Source organism: Sciurus vulgaris, assembly GCF_902686455.1.
Source record: "Sciurus vulgaris genome assembly, chromosome: 7".
In the NCBI taxonomy this organism is placed as follows: domain Eukaryota; kingdom Metazoa; phylum Chordata; class Mammalia; order Rodentia; family Sciuridae; genus Sciurus; species Sciurus vulgaris.
In genome coordinates this window covers 123,809,818-123,828,490 of record NC_136467.1, presented here as the reverse complement: position 1 = coordinate 123,828,490, position 18,673 = coordinate 123,809,818, and the positions used below count along the sequence as shown (strand labels likewise).

Below are 18,673 nucleotides of genomic sequence, written 5' to 3'. Positions count from 1 at the left end.
AACTCAACCTTTCATTTCTATGGTTATATGCAATGTAGATTCACACCATTAGTGTAATCATACATGTACATAGGGTAATGATGTCTGTCTCATTCCACCATCTTTCCTTCCCCTACCCCTCCCCCCATTCATTTCCCTCTACACAATCCAAAGGTCCTCCATTCTTCTCTTACCTCCCCACCTCCCCCCACCCCCGTTTTATTGATGGGGATTGGCTTATTTCACTTAGCATGATATTCTTCAACTCCATCAATGTACCTGCAAATGCCATAATTTTATTCTTCTTTATGACTGAATAATATTACATTGTGTGTATATATACCACAGTTTCTTTATACATTTATCAGTTGATGGGCATCTTGGTTTCACAACCTAGCTACTGTGAATTGAGCTGCTATGAACATTGATGTGCCTGCGATACAGTAGTAAGCTGATTTTAAGTCCTTTGGGTATAAGCCAAGGAGTGGGCTAGCTGGGTCAAATGGTGGGTCCGTTCCAAGTTTTCATGACAGCTTAATACTGTGCAATGTGCTTAATAAAAAACAAAAAGTTTGACCTCTGTTCAATAAATTGCTAGTTCATGTCAATAAATCAATTATGAGTGTACTGCAGTACACCTAATTTGGCTTTAAGCAATTGTTACTTCAGCTACTAATTAAAAGTCAATACTCTTAATAAAGTGTTGCAATATTCTGATGTTCTGTGAAGAAATTTTTCGGCAAAACTGTTACATGCTATCAAGATTCAGTGACATGTCAGTAAAGTTTATAGTTTTTAAAAAAATTTTAAATCCATTGTTCATGGCCTGGGCCTCCACTACTCTATCACTTCACATGGGAAGCAGCAGAAGGGACTTGTTTACTCCTTTTCTTCCAACTCTTTCCCAAGGAAAGAAACAGACTACAGCATTAAGTGAACAAAAGGTCCTATTCAAGCACTAAGGCCTTGCCCCAAGGGCAGCTCCTTCTGAGCCATTTAGAAGGAACTAGGGACTCCACCCTTGCCTTCTCTCTGCCTCAGGTACCCTAACCCATCATAGCTTGGTAAGGCGAGTGCTCTAACCTCCACTGGGCTGCACAAGATACTATGCTGTAGGTTTTATTCACATCATCCCATTTCATTTTTTAAGTCATCTTTCAAGGAAAAGAAATAATGTTCCTTTTATAGGTGAACAGGCTGAGACTCCCAGAGGTTGCTTTGCTTGCCTGAGGTCACACAGTGGTCAGTGAACAGCCTCAGATGCTGCCCTCACTGTTTCTCCTGTGTCCTCCTGTGCTTTAGATGACCTGCTCTGGAAAGAAGAGGATTTATTTGAACATTCTGGTGTTTATCAAGAGTTTCAGAGTCTATGGTATTTTCATGTACATATAGTAAAATAACCATTTGTGTGACATATGTCTGCTTGGCAATTAGGATTTCCTTAGGGAGGGAAAGGCCAGAGAGTAGAGCAGGAGGGAGGGAGGAGGCAGATGTAAGTTGTCCAGACTCCAAGTCAGATGGGCGGGGACTCAGAGGCCCAGGGTCAGGGCCCAGGTCAAAATGACAGGCGGGATCTGAGAGGAATGTTCCCTGAGGCTGAGGGGGTGGCTCCTGAGGCCAGTTCCACTCCCTCCCCTCCTTAGCTACTGGTTGTGAACCTCTAGTTGGGGCATCAAGGAAGGACAAGGATACCAACCACATCTCCCAGATCAACTCTGGCCATCTTTGTTGTGAGAGGGGCAATGGCCAGAGTCCACCATGGCCTCCCCTCTGCTGCTGGATCCTTGTTACCTCTTGACTCTCAACTCTTACCCAGGGAGGCTCCTGAGCAGCAGGTAGAGGTGCTTCACCAGGGCTCGGGGCTCCAGGCTCAAACCTGTGCAGAAGCTTGCCACAGCGGAAGTGCAGGTCTAAGGAGACTTCCCCGGCAGAGCCAGCACTGTACCTTCAGGGGGACTGGGAACTTGTGTGAGAAAGTCCATCTGCAGTTTTCTCTTAGGATACATTTTAAGTTGTGTAAAGAGAGCTGAAATTTATGTATGTATGTATGTATGTATGTATGTATGTATGTATGTACTGGGTGTTGAACCCAAGGGTGCTTAACCACTGAGCTACATTCCAGCCCTTTTTCTTTTTTATTTTGAAACAGGATCTCACTACATTGCTTAGACTGGCCTTGAACATGCCATCTTCCTGCCTCAGTCTTCTGAGTCACAGGGATTACAGGAGTGGGCCACCAGGTCACCTGAGAAACTTGCAATTCAAAGACTCCTGCAACCAACCCTGGTGGGCCCCGCTGGCTTCCAAGCAGTCTGATCATAAGAACCATCCATAGTTTATAATGTAACCCTGGAAGAAGGCAGGGTTAAGAGCAGTTCAGAAAAATCTATGCACAGTCATCAACAATATTCTATTGATTTGCTCATTCACTGATAGCCACAGAGACTGGAAGGGAGGTGAATAGGTAAAGACAGACTAAATACAGAGTGCAGAGTGAGCACAGTTTTATTTTGGCCTACGACGGGGGTGGGGTGGCCCTCCCTGGACTAAGCCCTCCTCAGAGTGGCACTTTGGATGTGCACTGGACACTCTGTTGGGAGGAGGATGGAGACCCAGGAGGAAAAAGGAAAGGATGAGAAAAGAAAGGATGCAGCTGGTGTGGGGTGTCCATCCCACCCGGCATCTGGCAAGTGGCTCCAGGATGGTCCCTGCTGCCCCTCCTGTCCATAGAGCTCTACGTGCACCAGAGGGGGAGCACATGCTAGGAGCTCAAAGGGACACATCGCTTCTTGGAGCAACATATTTACAACAGAGAGGAGTTCATCCAGTCCAACAGCACTGTAGGGTCGTTTAGGACTGTGACTGAGCTGGGACGGGTCACATCCCAGAACTGGAACGTCCAGAAGTTCTTGCAGTTGAGACAGAACACTGTGGCACCGTGTACAGACACAATTATGAGCTGAGCACAGTTCCCACAGAGAGTGATATGGTGGTTGGGAGAGAGAAGATGCTGAAGGGGTGGACTGGGGCAGCAGAGGAGGGGAAAGGTCTTCGTCCCCTCTCCCAGGCACGGTGCCCCAGGCACAAGGCCCTGACCCTAAGGAGCCTCAAGGTGCATGGGAAGCCAGACCAGTCTGCCAAGGGGCCAGGCTCCCCGCTAATCCAACAGGAAAGAACTAAGAGTGTTTGTCTTGTGGATCTTGCTATAAACTTGTTTTTATTTTTTTGGAAGAGAAGGGCAGGGGACATACAGATTATAGGAAGAACTTGTTAAGCTACTTTTCTACCTTTTTAAAAATAAGGATACCAGACTGAGAGATCAAAGAAACATTATTGACTAAATATATTCTGATTCCAAAATGATATTTAGCAGCATTATGCATCCTTTTAAATAAGTTTTTTAATGTAAAGTTTAGTAGCTTCATAGCTGTTTGAACACCTCTATTCAAGAATATCAGTTATTCATTTGTATGTTTCTGGTGAAAGAGTTAGTGCAGACTTGGACCCGCTTCTAAGTCTTCTCTGGTCTGTTATGTATGACAAAGTGGTTCTTGTAACATTTGAATGTTCTATTTTCCTACGCTGTTCCCCATTTTCTCTCAGTGACATGTCTGAAACCTTTCTGACTTGATCACAAGCCTCCAAGATTGAAGGGGAACTTTGGTGGTGCCTCAGTTTCCCAGAAGACCCAGCCCTGTAATATTTGGTGTTCCCACCCAGTCATCATCAGTTACCCCAATTCTTTTCTGGCTGTTTTCTCTTTTCAGCCTTTTCTGAATCTCAAATTCTCCACCTTGAATTCTTGGTGACTAATGGATGGATCTTGGGCTAGAGAACACTCCAATAAAGACCAAAAGGTCTCTTGATTGGAACTCAGATGCTGCAGCCCTTAGGGACCAACAGAATGTTGTGGGACCTCACTCAAGGTTCAGATCCGTGGGAGCTCTAATTCACATATATGGTAAAGACCCTCCATCTCTTTGGGTCAGGATACCCTATTTAATGCCCTTTGCCTCTTATGCTCAAAATGATAGTTCTCCTTGCTCCCCAGCAGCCTGTCTGATCTCTATCTGTAATGTAAGCTACAAGGGCAAGCACCCCAAACTGGTTCTAGACCAGAGAGGTGTCACTTTTAAATCCAAGCCACTCTGGGACATAAATAGCTGCAGTTTTCTCTTTTCTTGTACTCTGGGATTCTGATCTTTCAGTACGTTCCTTCCTAAATGGTGGAGAAAGGGGGAGGAGAAGAGATCCAGAAAGGCTGGCTGCACCAGGACACAGACCTTTTGAGGATGCTTAGCAGGTCTACATCCTGCTTTGGGGACGATGCAGGCACTTCTGCCAAAACAAGCCTGGGAATCTCAGAGGATGCCCTTCTTCCCATGGGGTTTTCTTTTCTCTCCAGTGGACACAGGGAGGACAAGTGGCCACCTGAACCTTCAATTTCCATGTCCACTGTGGCTGACAGACTCAACTTCTAACATGCCCAACTGCACAAGCCCTTCCCATGTCTGAGTCACTGTAAAAATCTATGACAGTCTCTATTTTAATATAAAGGGTCAAATCTGATAGTCTGTGTAATAAACATCTGTAACTCTCTGTCTCCTACTTGTGAGGATCTAATACTTGGTAAAAAGCTATAAAAGCTTTATTTCCTGTTGGTTTTCATGTATATTTGTGCACACATATGTATTGTATGTTGTGACTACATGTTATCATTTACATGTGGTGCCCCCCAAAAGCTAATGTGTGAGACAATGCAAGAAGGTCTGGAGGAGAAATGATTGGGTTATAGTGGTCACTGGGGACATGGCTATGGGGTATATATTTCTATCTAGTGAGTGGAGTCTCTCTGTCTGCTTCCTGATCACCACATGAGCTGTTTCCCTGCATCACACTCTTCTACCATGATGTTCTACCTTGCCCTGAGGAATGGAGCCTGCTGTCTATGGATTGAAACCTCTGAATCCCTAAGCCTCCAAATATACTTTTCCTCCTCTACAATTGTTTTGGTTGGGTCCTTTAGTCACAGCAGCAAAGAAAGCTGGCTAAAACTCTACATATGTGCTTGTGTCTATATATCACTTATATATAAATGAGCACTCGTAAAGTATGAAGAAATGAATCCAAATGCCTTTTAGTTCATGTGACCTAAATAAAACTTTACCAAAAAGGTCAATTTAAATAGGTTAAGTAGATAAGAGTAAAGATGTCTTTGAAATTAATAACTCACACATTTTTCTGAGTAGTCTGTCAGTTAATGGAGTTTTGGTTTCTATAAAATGTTTAAGTACAATGTCCATTGTTTTTAAGGGTTTTCTTTAACAAGAAAAAAATGACTTAAAATGCTAAGTAGGCTTGTATGATATTTTGATTTTCAAAGGTAACCTAAAGTTAACTGTTAAAATGGGTAATCTAGATTTAACATAAATGGGATTAATTTTCATAAATGTTTGTTAGAAGAGACATCTTATTAACATGAAATGAAAATACTAAAACATCTAACTCTAAATATAAATTCAAGTGCTCTTGGCTTCTTGAATTCTATAAGAGAATGTATTTGGGTCTATTAAATTGCTTTTATCATTTGGTAAATGGAAAAACAATTTAAGATTTCTTTGTTTCTGGATGTTCACTAAAAACAAGATTACTAAAAGTTAAAATTCCAACAGACATAATTCTATATGCAAGAATACAAAAAGTTTCAGCTGTATTTAGATTAAGGTACTATAAAAAGAGTAAAGTATTTTATCTTGTAAAGAGAAGTAATTGGGGGCTGGGGTTGTGGCTTAGTGGTGGAGTGCTTGCCTATATGTGTGAGGTACGAGATTCAATCCTTATACCACATAAAAATAAATAAATAAAATAAAGGTATTGTGTCCATCTAAAACTAAAACTACTTTGTTAAAAAAGGGAAGTAATTGGCAAAAAAAAAATCTCAGAAATTTCCTAAGTACTGTTTCAGAATATAAATCTAAGGGTCAACAACTGGAAAAAGGGAGATATAAAAGTTATAGGTATGGAAATACATTTTTAAAGAAAAAATAAATGTTTCTGGATGAGAAAGCATTTTGCATGGAAAAGTAATATTTTTGTCTTAAAGTGTGAAATATTTATCATCAGTTAAAAAGCAGAGGACAAAACTAAAAATGTAAAAGAGTTGTAGAATTTCTAAGTTACCAAGGAAAATCTCAAAAATTTGTGTATATGATTAAGTTGGTTAAATTTAGCACAGTTCAAATTTTTAAGGGCTTTTCTAACAAAAGCAAATATCTAGAAATAAATTTTGTAGGAAAATAACTAAATACATAACTCTAGTTGTCAGTTGTCCTAACAGGATTCTTTCTGTGGGATCCATTTCCATCTTTTCAGTTCAACACATATTCAGTAGCCTAATTATGACATTCATACCTTAAACATCTAAAAAACCACTTCCTTAATAAAAATAATTGAGAAATGATAATCTCAACTGTCCCTTCTTTATCCCCCTGACTCCTAAAGTACATGTATCACCCTCCAAGAAGGGGACTCTGCAGCACCACCACCTTCTTTCTGCCACGTGACAGATTTCTATCCAGGCAACATCGAAGTCCAGTGGTTCCTGAATGGACAGGAAGAAGCAGCTGGGGTCTTGTCCACCAACCTGATCCACAATAGAGATTGGACCTTCCAGATCCTAATAATGCTGAAGATGACCCCCACCCCCAGAGGGAGACATCTACACCTGCCATGTAGAGCACTGGACTGTCCTGTCACTGTGGAGAGGAGTGAGTTACTCTCCCATGGTGCTCTGGACTCTGGGCCCTGGGGTCTGTGTCACTACACCCTGGAACCACACCCCTGCTTTTCTAGTTAATCCCTCAACTGCAGTCTGGGCAGGGAACAGTAGAGACCTGGCGATTCTAGTGCACGTGTTTATGTCTGACTTGCAGGGTGGGGCTGTCTTTAATAATCTCTCCTTGTCAAAGGTTTCAGAAAGGCAATTACCTTCATGAACATGAGGACTGGCCTCTCCCTTCAGCCCATGAGCTTTGACATAATATTAACCTGAGGAACAGCTGATAAATAAAGCCAGTGTTCACCTCCTGTGGAAGTCACCACCCTAAGACCCAGAACTTTCCTTTCCATATCAACTCCTTCTCCACAGTGGGTCCAGGCCTGGCTTATTCTTCCCTGGTACAAGACCAGGCTGCAGATGTCAGACAGGCGTGTGGACTTGAGACTAAACTGAATCTCTTCTTCCCAATGACACAGTCTGATTCTGCCTGGAGAAAGATGCTGGCAGGACTCTTGGGCTCTGTGCTGGGGTTCATCTTCCTTGTAATGACCTTCATTCTCCATTTGAGAAGCCAGCAAGGTAAGAAAACTTTAGGGAAATGATTGATATTGCCTTTCTACTCTTTTACTCTCCTAGTCTATGATCAAGACAGAAAAACAAAACCACAGAGCCACTTAAATCAGATTTTAATGAGGCGAAGACAGCCCTGAGGGAGAAAGACGCCCGATTGAGATCTTGACCCAGTAGGATTCCTAAGACCCTCCAGTCACCTGTTCTGCAGTGTCCTTTCAGCCTGAGCTAGGCTTGAATCTACAGATTGGACCTGCATTAATACACAGTGACACAGGGAATTGGATGCAAGTATTGGTATGATTTTCTAAGGTAATACTGCTCTTCAGTCTCTCAATGGCTGAATACTTCTTCCCTTTAACTTTCATTCCAGGTTGAAGAGGAATTAAGCCTATATTTTTGCTTCCTTCTTCCTGTTGGATGTAATTCATTCACTGAATCACAGGTTTGGGGGTATTTAGTGAGTATGCTGGACTTGGGAAATGACAGGAAGTGCCTGGACAGGAGGACAAATTCTCAGAACTTGTCCCTTTTGCTTAGGTTGGGCCCGATTGCCCCCAAAGCCTTGCCTCATCTTCATTTGTGGATGCGCCTAAGCAGTGAGCATTACTCTGCCCCACTGCTGAAGGAGACCCCCAGAAACACTCTTCCAGGCCAGCCACAGCCTCGCTGGATGGTGCTTTCCTCTCCTGGGACTCTAGAGGGAAGGGAAAGTTGTCCTCTGAGCTTAGACTGGTTTTTTTGTTTTGTTTTGTTTTTGTTTTTGTTTTGGGGGGGTTGGCCTCCTCTTCCTCCTCCTTCCCTTTCTCCTCCTCCTCCTTTTCTCCTTTTCCTTTTCTATTTCTTTCTCCTTCTTCAAGGTGTTCCTGAAGTAAGTATGTCTGATGCTTCTTTTATGAAGTATGTCTCCTTCTTCACGGGGCTCCCTTGGAGCAAGTATGTCTGATCTTTCTTTGTTCAGCCATCTCCAACATCCAAAATGAACATTGTGACTGAATTTTGCCTCTGACACTAGTTTCTACATTTTACTAAATGTTCTTACTCTTTCTCCAGTCTATAATGTCCTTTCCTGAGGAACATAAATCACCTAGATCCCATATTATTTTCTGCCTCTCTTCTTTTTTTTAATTTTATTTTTACAGACTGCATTTTTATTCTGTGTACACAAATGGGGTACAACTTTTCATTTCTGCGGTTGTACATGATGTAGAGTCACACCATTCATGTAATCATACATGTCTGTCTTATTCCACCATCTTTCCTACCCCCACCCCCTCCCCATCTCATTTCCTTCTATATAATGCAAAGTTCCTCTACTATTCTCTTACCCCCTACCCCCCACCTCCATTATGTATCATCATCCATTTATCAGAGAAAACATTCTGCCTTTGGTTTTTTAGGATTGTCTGCCTCTCTTCTTGAGAAGGAGATGGTCATGTGGCCATGCTTGCAGTTGAAGGATTCATGACCATCAGGCCCAGTGAAGAACCTGGGGATAAGTCAGCATTGTCTTACCCAGGCATGGAGAAATCAACTTCTTCATGGTGATCAAGTCTCTTCACTGAATAGGAGAGCAATTTCTAGAGGACCTCTTAAAATTTACTTTGTCTCATTGTAAATGCCCAAATTCATGTAGTTCCCTCACCAGCAAGGAGTGGAACCATTGGTGATCCCAGATGGAGCAGACACAGAGTCTGGAACTTGCCACTGGGGTCACACAGCACTGATAAACCATGTCAATTATTATGAACATGTTTCTCGAATGTAAAAATCAATGTAAGATCCCAATTTTAAATAACAAGTACAGTAGCATTACACATTATAATTCTCTTTTTATATTATTATTTGCATCAAGTTTTAGACAGTTTTACCCCATAACTCTATGTTTACCAGACCACCCCAACTCCCTCCGTCATGTGTTAGACACTGTGAAGCATATCCCCAGTTTCAAGTCAAAGATATGGGTATATCAGACTTTTTAGACATAACACCAAGCCTATTTCATAATGAAGGGTTGAATATCTCATCTAATTTATTGAATATAATACGCTATAGACTATTGGTTATTACCCTACTACTATAGTTCAGATCTGGAATGATCCATGTATTATAGGCTTGGTCCTTAGCTTGGTACTATTGGAAGATGGTGAAATTTTAAGAGGTGGGGCCTAATGGGAGGTGTTAGGTCATTGAGGTGTGTCCTCAAAGGGACTGTGGGACTCCAGTCTCTCTCTCTCTCTCTCTCTCTCTCTCTCTCTCTCTCTCTCTCTCTCTCTCTCTCTCTCTCTCCCCCCTACCCCCACCCCCTTTGCTTTCTGGCTGCCATGAAGTAAGCAGTTTTCTCTACCACATTCTCCCTCCATGATATATGTACTGCCTCCCAACAGATCCAAAAGCAATAGAGCCAACCAACCATGAACTGAAATCTCCAAAACTATAAGTCAAAATAAACCTTTCCTCTTTCTAAGCTGATTGTCTTAAGTATTTTGTTTAAGTAACTGAAAGCTGACTAGCACACCTATCTTTAGAATACAAATGTTCCTCAACTCACAATTGGGTTGTATAAATTAAAAATACTATTAAGTCAGAAATGCATTTAATACACTTCACCTACTAAACATCACACTTCAGTCTAGACTACCTTAAATGTGCTTAGAACATTTACATTAGCCTACAGTTGAACAAAATCACCTAATGATAAGCTGATTTTATAATGAAGTGTTGAAAAACTTATGTAATTTATTGACTACAACACACTGTAAAGCATTCCTTTTTTATCTTTGTGATCACATGGCTCACTGGGAGCTGTAGCTCACTGCCACTGCCCAGCATCACAGGAGAATATTGTACTGCATATGAATATGGTACTGCATATCAATATTTAAGAAAAAAATGAAAATTCAGAGTTTGCTTTCTTCTGAATGCACATGACCTTTTCACCATTCTAATGTTGAAAAATCATAAGTCAAACCACCATGAATTGGGGACTGTACAACAGTTTGTGATGATATTTACAAATCATAATAAATAGCTGAGTGTGATGGCACATACCTGCAATCCCAGTGACTCCAGAGGATGGAGGCAGAAGGGTCCCATCTCTGAGAACAGCCTCAGCAACTTAGCAAGACTCTGCCTCAAAATTTTTTACAGGACTTTGGATGTACTTCAGTGGTAAAACACCCTGGGTTCAATCCCCAGTACTGGAAATAATAATAATAAATTTACATAAACTTAGTTGATGTTTTGGACCAAGACAAATCATATTTGCTCCACTCATTCCATGGTCGTTGTGTCACCTAAATCCAAATTTTGTATAATAGTGATCAAGAAAACTTCTAACTAATACACATGAATTAATATCAGTTTTCACAAATGGCAGGACCTTAACCAAGCTTAGAGTGTTCTTTTCCTAACTGACTTTCTTGGATGTGACCACAGGAAATAATTTTGTTGAAATATGTTCATAAATTATCACAAGTCTGGTGTTGATAGTTTTATGTATTGCTGGATAACAATACCAAATAAAGGGTGGTATTGGGGGTCCCCAAGATCACCCCAGGTTAGATGATTCACTAGGAGAACCCAGGGACTTCATCAGACAGTATCACCCACTGCTGATTTTTTACAGTAAAAGAACACAAAGCTAAATCAGCAGAGGGAAAAGACACATGGGGTGAAATTCAGGAGAAACCAAGTTCAACTTCCAAGATTCCTGACTCACTGAAGTCACGCAGGACACACTTACTTAATCCCTCCAGCAACAAGTTAAGTTTATATGTAAACCCATTGTCTACCAGGAGAAGTCCTAAGAGACTCAGCACTAAGGGTTTTTACTGGAGGCTTATATTAGTCAGTGTTCTCCAGAGAAACTGGATCAAGTGGAAGGGGGTGTCAATATGAGAGGATTTATATTGGGGACTTGCTTACTTGATTATGGAGGCAGAGGAGTCCACATTACACCATCTGCAAGCTGATGAACCGGGGAAACATGGCTCAGTCTAAGTCCCAAAGTCTGAGAACCAGGAGAGCCAACAGTGGGACTGAGTCCAGGCTGAAGGTCAGAGAACCTGCGGGGCTGCTGGTACCAGTCCCAGTCTCAGACAATAGGAGAACCTGGAGTTCTGATATCCAAGGGCTGGAGAAGTAATGTGTCCTTGCTTCAGGAGAGGGTGGATCTTTCTTACACAGTCAACTGATTTAAAAGCCATGCTCTTCTTAAAACACCCTCAGAGACTATTATGGTTTAGATAAATGTCCCTCAAAGGTCCATATGTTAAAGGCTTGGTGTCCCAAGCCTGTGGCACTGTTGGGAGATAGTGGAATATTTAAGACTTATTAAATAGGATCTTGCCTCCCCCTAGTGGCCACCAGTGGTATCTAAATTTGGAACAAAAAATAAGGAAATTTCCAACAATTTGGGAATATTTTAACATTCTTTACCAGAAAAGTTAGAGAAGCATTGGCAATCACAAAAGGACGGAAGTCAAAATAAATATGACCAAATATATAAGCTTTGGCTGCACCAAGGCTTCTGTGACTTGCCTATACCTTTAACAGCAGGATAAAATGCTAAGCACACTGAGTGATCAAATAACCCAAATTATATTTTTTGAAGGGAAATTAACAACAAAACAGGCTTCAGTTAAACAGTTCAGTTAAACAGAAAAAAAATAAATCTCTCTTGTTCAACATGGAAACTATAGCTAAAACAATATATTATATACCTGAAAACTGCTAAGAGAATAACTTTTAATTGTTCTTACCACACAAAAATGATAAGAATGTAAGGTAATGCATGTGTTAATTAACTCCACTTGGCTATTAACCAAAGTATGTATAAATTGAAATATTATACTGTATACCATATATATAATCAATTAAAAATAAAAATAAGGAAATAGATGAATATACATGTTTTATGGCAGAGGTGTATGACAGAATAATCAATAAAAGACTTTAAAATATTTTTAAAAACATACCAACAGGGATTGGGGGTGTAGTTCAGTGGTAGAAAAACTGCCTAGCACGTGCAAGGCCCTGGGTTCAGCCATAACACTGCAAGGGGAAAAAAAATTTTTTAAAAAGAAAGAAAGAAAGAAAAGAAAAAGAAAACATACCAACTGAAGGAAGAAGTTGTACCTAGAAGTCCGGGTCTCTGTGAAGGGAGCATGACCATCAGGGGGTGCCGTGACCATCAGGGGGTGCCGTGACCTTCAGGGATTGCCACTGACATACTGTCAATAAAAGTTTCTGCTTTCACCTGGGCACCATGGCACAGCAACTCAGGAGGTTCACAAGCTCAGAGTCTGTCCAGGTACAGTAAGGAGACCCTCTCTCAAATACAAACTGAAAAGGACTGGGAGTGTAGATCAGTCATAAAGCACCCCTAGGTTCAACCCCCGTGCAAAAAAAAAAAAAAAAAAGTTTCTGCCCATGGAAATGTCCCGTGTCTGGGAGTAGCTGCTGGCTGCAAGTGACTCTTGAGCAAACTTTAAGAACACACTTCACAGGAACAAAAAGTGGCTCTTCAACACCTCCCTTGATTCATCCTGAGTTCACAGAGCTTTGCCCTAAAGTCAGGTCCTCTCACAGGTCCTTTCTTCTAGATCTGTTGCAATGTTAGAGTCTGGAGATACTCTACACTGCAGTTAAAACCCTGTGCACAGAGGACAATATTTAAGAATTCCAGAAACTTCAAGATACAGGCTCAATGGAAACTTTTAATCAGGAAAACCTAATCTAACAGTAAGGAATTCTTTAAATATTGGGATATGTGGCAGGTCGTGATAACATTAGTATTCTCTGTATCCCATACTGAGAACAAGAAAGTGTTTATGGTGATTTCGCCTGACCCTGGATATGTTATTTGGATTTTCTACTAGATTATTGGGAACTGGAAAAGTTACTATTTAAATGAGTCTCTGGAATTTCACCTACAGGCGCGCGCGCACACACACGCACACAAAGTAAGCATGAAACAGTGCCAAATCCCCAAGAGAGTATGCAAAGTAGTAATTACAATAAAATACATGGAAAAGCATAAGATAGACCCTCTCACCAATAGGGCTCTTTGCCAACTCACTTTGGCTAGTCAAATGGAAGGTGCATCTTGGAAGTTACCTGTGAATTAAAATAATATTAAGAAAAATAGCTGGAACCAGGTTCTGTGGCACATGCTTATAATCCCAGCGGCTTGGAAGTCTGAGACAGGAGGATAGCGAGTTCAAAGCCAGCCTCAGCAACAGTGAGGCACTAAGCAACTCAGTGAGACCCTGTCTCTAAATAAAATATAAAATAGGGCTGGGGATGTGGCTCAGAGGTCAAGTGCCCCCGAGTTCAATCCCCAGTAACCAAAAAATAATAAAAAATAAAATAAACTCTAAAAAGGGATAGAGATGTAGCTCAGCGGTAAATTGTCCCTGGGTCAAATCTCCAGGACTCCCCCCCCCCCCCCAGAAAAGTAGTTCTTACTAAATGCCAGGAAAAGTTCTAAGTATTTTATATATATTTGACTCATTTGATAATTAAAATAAATAAAATGTAGTTAGCACTGTATCTGATATAATTTCCTTAGTAGAAGATCTCCCTAAATCAGTCCTGGATTGGCACACATGCATTCATTCCTCTGGCTGATGCATTCTTTTCTTTTCCCCCCTTATTATAGATTCAGACCAGCACAAGATATAACAAGATAGTTTGGCCACTATTGCTCCCCCGTGTGATGTATTTTTTTCGATACCAGCAAGTTCTACTCACCACCAGCAGTTGGCTTCACTTGGCAGCCAAGAAAGTTCCCTTTACTATATTGCCATAGTACATTCTCCCGCCCTTAGGCATAATCCAATAAGCAGAGTTTATAAACAGATGACCTGAATCCAAATTAAGTATTAAAATTGTTCATCATCCTAATGACCCATTAACCAGAGTGGTAACTTGAAAAACATTAAGCCCATGAGGAACGTTTTCAGGATGATGGGAGTGTCTTTTATCACCAGGTGTGTTGGCACACACCTCTAATTCTAGCTACTCAGGAGGCTGAGGCAGGAGGATTTTAAGTTTGTGGCCAGCCTCAGCAATTTAGCAAGACCCTGTCTCAAAATAAAAACTAAAAAGGGTTGGGAATGTAGCTCAGTGGTAAAGTGTCCCTAGGTTCAATCCTCGGTGCCCAAAAGAAAGACAGAGGGAAGAAGGAAAAAAGGAAGGAAAGGAAAAAAGAAAGAAGGAAATTGATGTCCTTTATCTTAATTATAGCAGTAATTTCATGATGAATATGTTTGCCAAAACTCATAACTATACAGCTAAGAATAATTAATTTTAAGTGCATGTAAATTACATCTCAGTGAACCTGATTAAAAACAAACAAACAAAAGCAGCTACACTCAAAAACTCTGTCTTCTCATTGATTTTTTTATGGCTGAAAAGGAATGGACCATCAAACAGTAAACTTTTCAGTAAACTTTTGAGAAGAAAAATTCTGCTCATGACCTGGTAAAATGCTTTGTCCTCAAAACTCCCCATCTGAAAAAGAACAGAAATTAATTAGGATGTTTTAACCCCACATCTGTGTTAAATTGGATCAAATTATTAAAAATGAATCCATGTGAATGTGGGTCCTTACACAGCAAGATGCCTTAGAACTGTGCTAACAAGGTAACCACTAGCTACACTTGGCTATTAAAATTAAGTAGAATTAAATAAAATTAAAAATTAAGCTGGGCGTAGTGGCACCCACCTGTAATCCCAGCCGCTCAGGAGGCTGAGACCGGGATTGTTGAAAGCCAGCCTCAGCAACAGTGAGGTGTTAAGCAATTCAGTGAGATCCTGTCTCTAATTAAAATACAAAAACCAGGGCTGGAAATGTGGCTCAGTGGTTGAGTGGCCCTGAGTTCAATCCCTTGTACTCCCCCCCCCCCCCAAAAAAAAAAATTAAACTCTGCACTGCCCACATTTCAAGAGCTCAATCACCACCATATTGGATTGCACAGATGTTAAGCATTTCCATCACTACAGAAAGTTCTACCACACAGCACTGCCTTAAAGGCCAAACTACAGTCCCGAGTCACTTACAAAGGGAATACACCCTGAGAACTCTGTTAGTTGCTTCTCCTTGTATGAATGTCATAAATGTGCTTACCCAAACTAAGAAGGCTATGTCACCAGGCGATAGTATCTTATAGAACTACCTTTGCATATGCAGTGCCCTGGTGACCGAAATATCATTATGCAACATGTTACTGTAAATAGAACACCGGAATTTAATGACACGAGTACCGAATACAAAATTATACGGCAAGTGCCTCTGTGGATTCAATTGACTAGCATTTCTAACCAATTAAAACTGTATTGCAATGACACTTGTCGCAACTGTCCTAGTGGTACTCTGACAAGGCCAATGACTTTCTTGAACATCTGGACCTCTCAGAGGCAGGCAGAGAGCCAGAGGTAACTAACAGTGGTGATACGGAGAAAAGAGTGTTGCTACGGCCTAGGCAAAAAAGCTCCAGTGCCTACGACAGCTTCCAAATACTTCGAGAACGCCCTGGTGGGAGGTTTGCCGGAAAGACAAAATAAATAGCACAGTTGTTCTGTACTCCTGCTAGGATGCTCTCCCTGGAAGTATTTGCCTCCAGGACACCACAAATAAGTCAATACGTTAAAAGCCCCTCCTAGGTAAGCAAAACAATTGTTCTTATACACTTGATTTTTATGCAAATTATGGAACTATTTTATTGGTACAAGCAATCACTATAAAATTCCCCTTTCTGAATCTTACTCAAGGAATTGGAAGCACAGTGCTATGGTTTGAATGTGTACCCCAAAGTCAGATGTCGGAAATTGAATCCTCAGTGCAATCCTTTTGATTATGGAAGATCTAAGGACTGATTAGGTCATAAAGCCCTCCTGAAGAAATTAATGCCCTCATGGCAGGAATGGGTTCCTGATCAAAGGATGAGTTTGCTCCTCTTTCTTTTCTCTCCTTCACCCATGTGACATCTTCCATCAGGTAATGATGCAGCAAGAAGGCCCTCACCAGACACAGCCCCTCAGTCTTGGACTTCCCAGTCTCCAAAACCATAAATTTCTATTCATAATAAATTACCTGGTCTATTATGTTCTGTTAGAATTACGCAAAATGAACTAAGATACATGGTGTGGCACAGAATGCTAGCTGGTCCCAGTGCCTGCAATCTCATGATCTAGAATTTTCCATTTCAATTGGACATATGGACTTCCAGAACAAGTACTAATTTCCCATTTTCCTTTCCAGTTATGTAAACAGAACTGTTGTGCAACTTCTTATACAATGGGTTTGGTCCTTATTTCCTGTTCTTTCTGTCTGGGATACAAACATGAAAGCTGGAACTCAGGTGGTCATATTGGAACTGAGAAGGAAGAATTGCATTGAAACTGGCAGAATGAGAGAAAGAGCCTAAATCCCTAACACTGTTAAACAGTATTCCAGCCCTCAGTTCTATGTGAAGGAAAAAAATCAACATCTACCTCTGTTAAGTCACTATTGTTTTTAGAGGTTTCTGTTTCTCACAACTGAATTGAATCCTAATAAAAACAGAACAAGAGAAGACTCATAAAAATCTAAAAAGGAGCTTGAAATGTACACATCACCCCACACATCAGATGTAGTAAAGGGATGAGATGGTTTCCTTTGGCCCTGGCCAGCGTAGGACCCTCACTAGCATCTCCCCAACAAGCTGCTTCTCTCCTTGGTAACCACATCTCACAGGGTACCTTTTCCAATGTCACATGCCTCCCTGAGCTCATCAGTGAGGAGCCAGTGCGGTTCTCTTTATTCATTTAATCTGAGCCCCAAAATCTATGATTAGCAAGACAGAGAAGAGATGTCAGACATTAGTGGGCACATATCAATAAGGCATTTGCTGAGTTTAGGGTCATAAGTAAGGATTTCAGAAAGGACATGGATAGATTTATTTTTAGTAAAAAAAAAAAAAAAAATCAATAATTTCCTTTGTTTCATGTGATTCTCCTGGGCACAAGACTCAGTACTGACAAAGCACTTGCACAAACCATAAAAAGACATCACAAAGTGAGATGGGCATTTCTACAGCTAAGTGGCGTTGGTTATATCTAACATTTTTCTTTCTTGACTAACATCATATTTGACAGTGACATAAACAGGAAAATAACTATAACAAAAAAATGTGCTTATGGTTTAGTCAAAGAAAACTTGCAAGAACTCTGTCTGTGGTGCTGCACTTCATTAACTTGATGGTCAAATCCATCTAAAATTAACACCGTCCTTCCCAGGGAAGGAAGATTGCCTTTGACTTTCTACATACTGGTTCCACTAGTGTTTAACAGACATTATTTGGCTGACTCTGCACCTATTTTGACCCTCTTTTCCCTTCTCAGTCTTCTTTGTAATTAGGTTGAACTCTGTGAGTGACTTAGAAGTTTTGGCTGGGGATGTAGCTCAGTGGTAAATTAAGGGCTTAACTTGCAAAAGGCCCTGGGTTGAATCCCCAGCACCAGGAAGAGAAGTTGTCTGCTGAAGGGGCAGATGTGGCTGGCACTATTACTTACCTCTCCTGCCTGGAATGTTGAAATAATATCTGGAGTGGTCTCGGTCACTTTGAGGCCATGAAGTTACAAGCACAAAGAGTGAAGGGTAGCAGTATGAGGGAGTGGAGTATAAAGATACAGAGTCCAGGACCTTGATGGCATCCCTGAGTGGTCAAGTGAATGCCAGGACCTATCTTCCTCACATTTCTTGTTATGTCAGAAAAATTCATTCCTTCTGTCTCAGTCACTGTTATTCAGGCTTTCTGCGCCTGCGCTTGCATGCATTTCTTGTATGCATAGAGCATGCCCCAAAAGGCCCTTCCAGACCAAGGGCCCTGGGTTGCCTCTCCCACTCTGTTCCTTTGCTTATTTCTTTGGGGTCTCTAGTTCAGAGCAGAACTTTTCAACCCAGGTTGCATTTTGGAATCACCAAGGGAACTTGCCCCAAAGCAACTTCACCAGGCCCCACCCCAAATGGATTGAACCCACATCTCTGGAGGAGCAGGAGGAGACAGGTAGGCATCAGTATTTTTAAAAAGTTCTTGTAGATTAGTGATTCTCAAACTTTTTTTTAACCTCAGGTTCTCTTTATATGCTTAAAAATTATTGAGTACCCTAAAAAGCTGTATTTATGTGTATTATGTTGTTGATAATTACTTTATTCAAAATTAAAACCATTTAAATATTTGTTGATTCTTTTTGAAATATCAATAAAAGCCTCTTGTACATGTTTAAAATTTTCCATAATAAAAGGTAAACACAGTTTAAATAAGAAGACCAATTTTCAGACTTAAAAGATTTTATCCC

At 41.0% G+C, this 18,673-nt stretch overlaps 1 long non-coding RNA gene across 2 annotated transcripts; it reads right to left on the bottom strand.

The window, feature by feature from the left end:
- Positions 1-365: 365 nt before the first annotated feature.
- LOC306666064 lies at positions 366-14,161 on the bottom strand. 2 transcript variants are annotated; one of them, XR_013765177.1, is made up of 5 exons: positions 14,084-14,161; positions 12,467-12,633; positions 12,303-12,382; positions 2,787-2,887; positions 366-1,291 (listed from the first exon to the last, which is right to left on the bottom strand). It is a non-coding gene; the product is annotated as an uncharacterized lncRNA (long non-coding RNA). The 2 variants fall into 2 exon arrangements; XR_013765178.1 differs by lacking the exons at positions 366-1,291; positions 2,787-2,887 and adding an exon at positions 10,400-11,630 and having other exon boundaries at positions 12,307-12,382.
- Between the last annotated feature and the right edge of the window lie 4,512 nt (positions 14,162-18,673).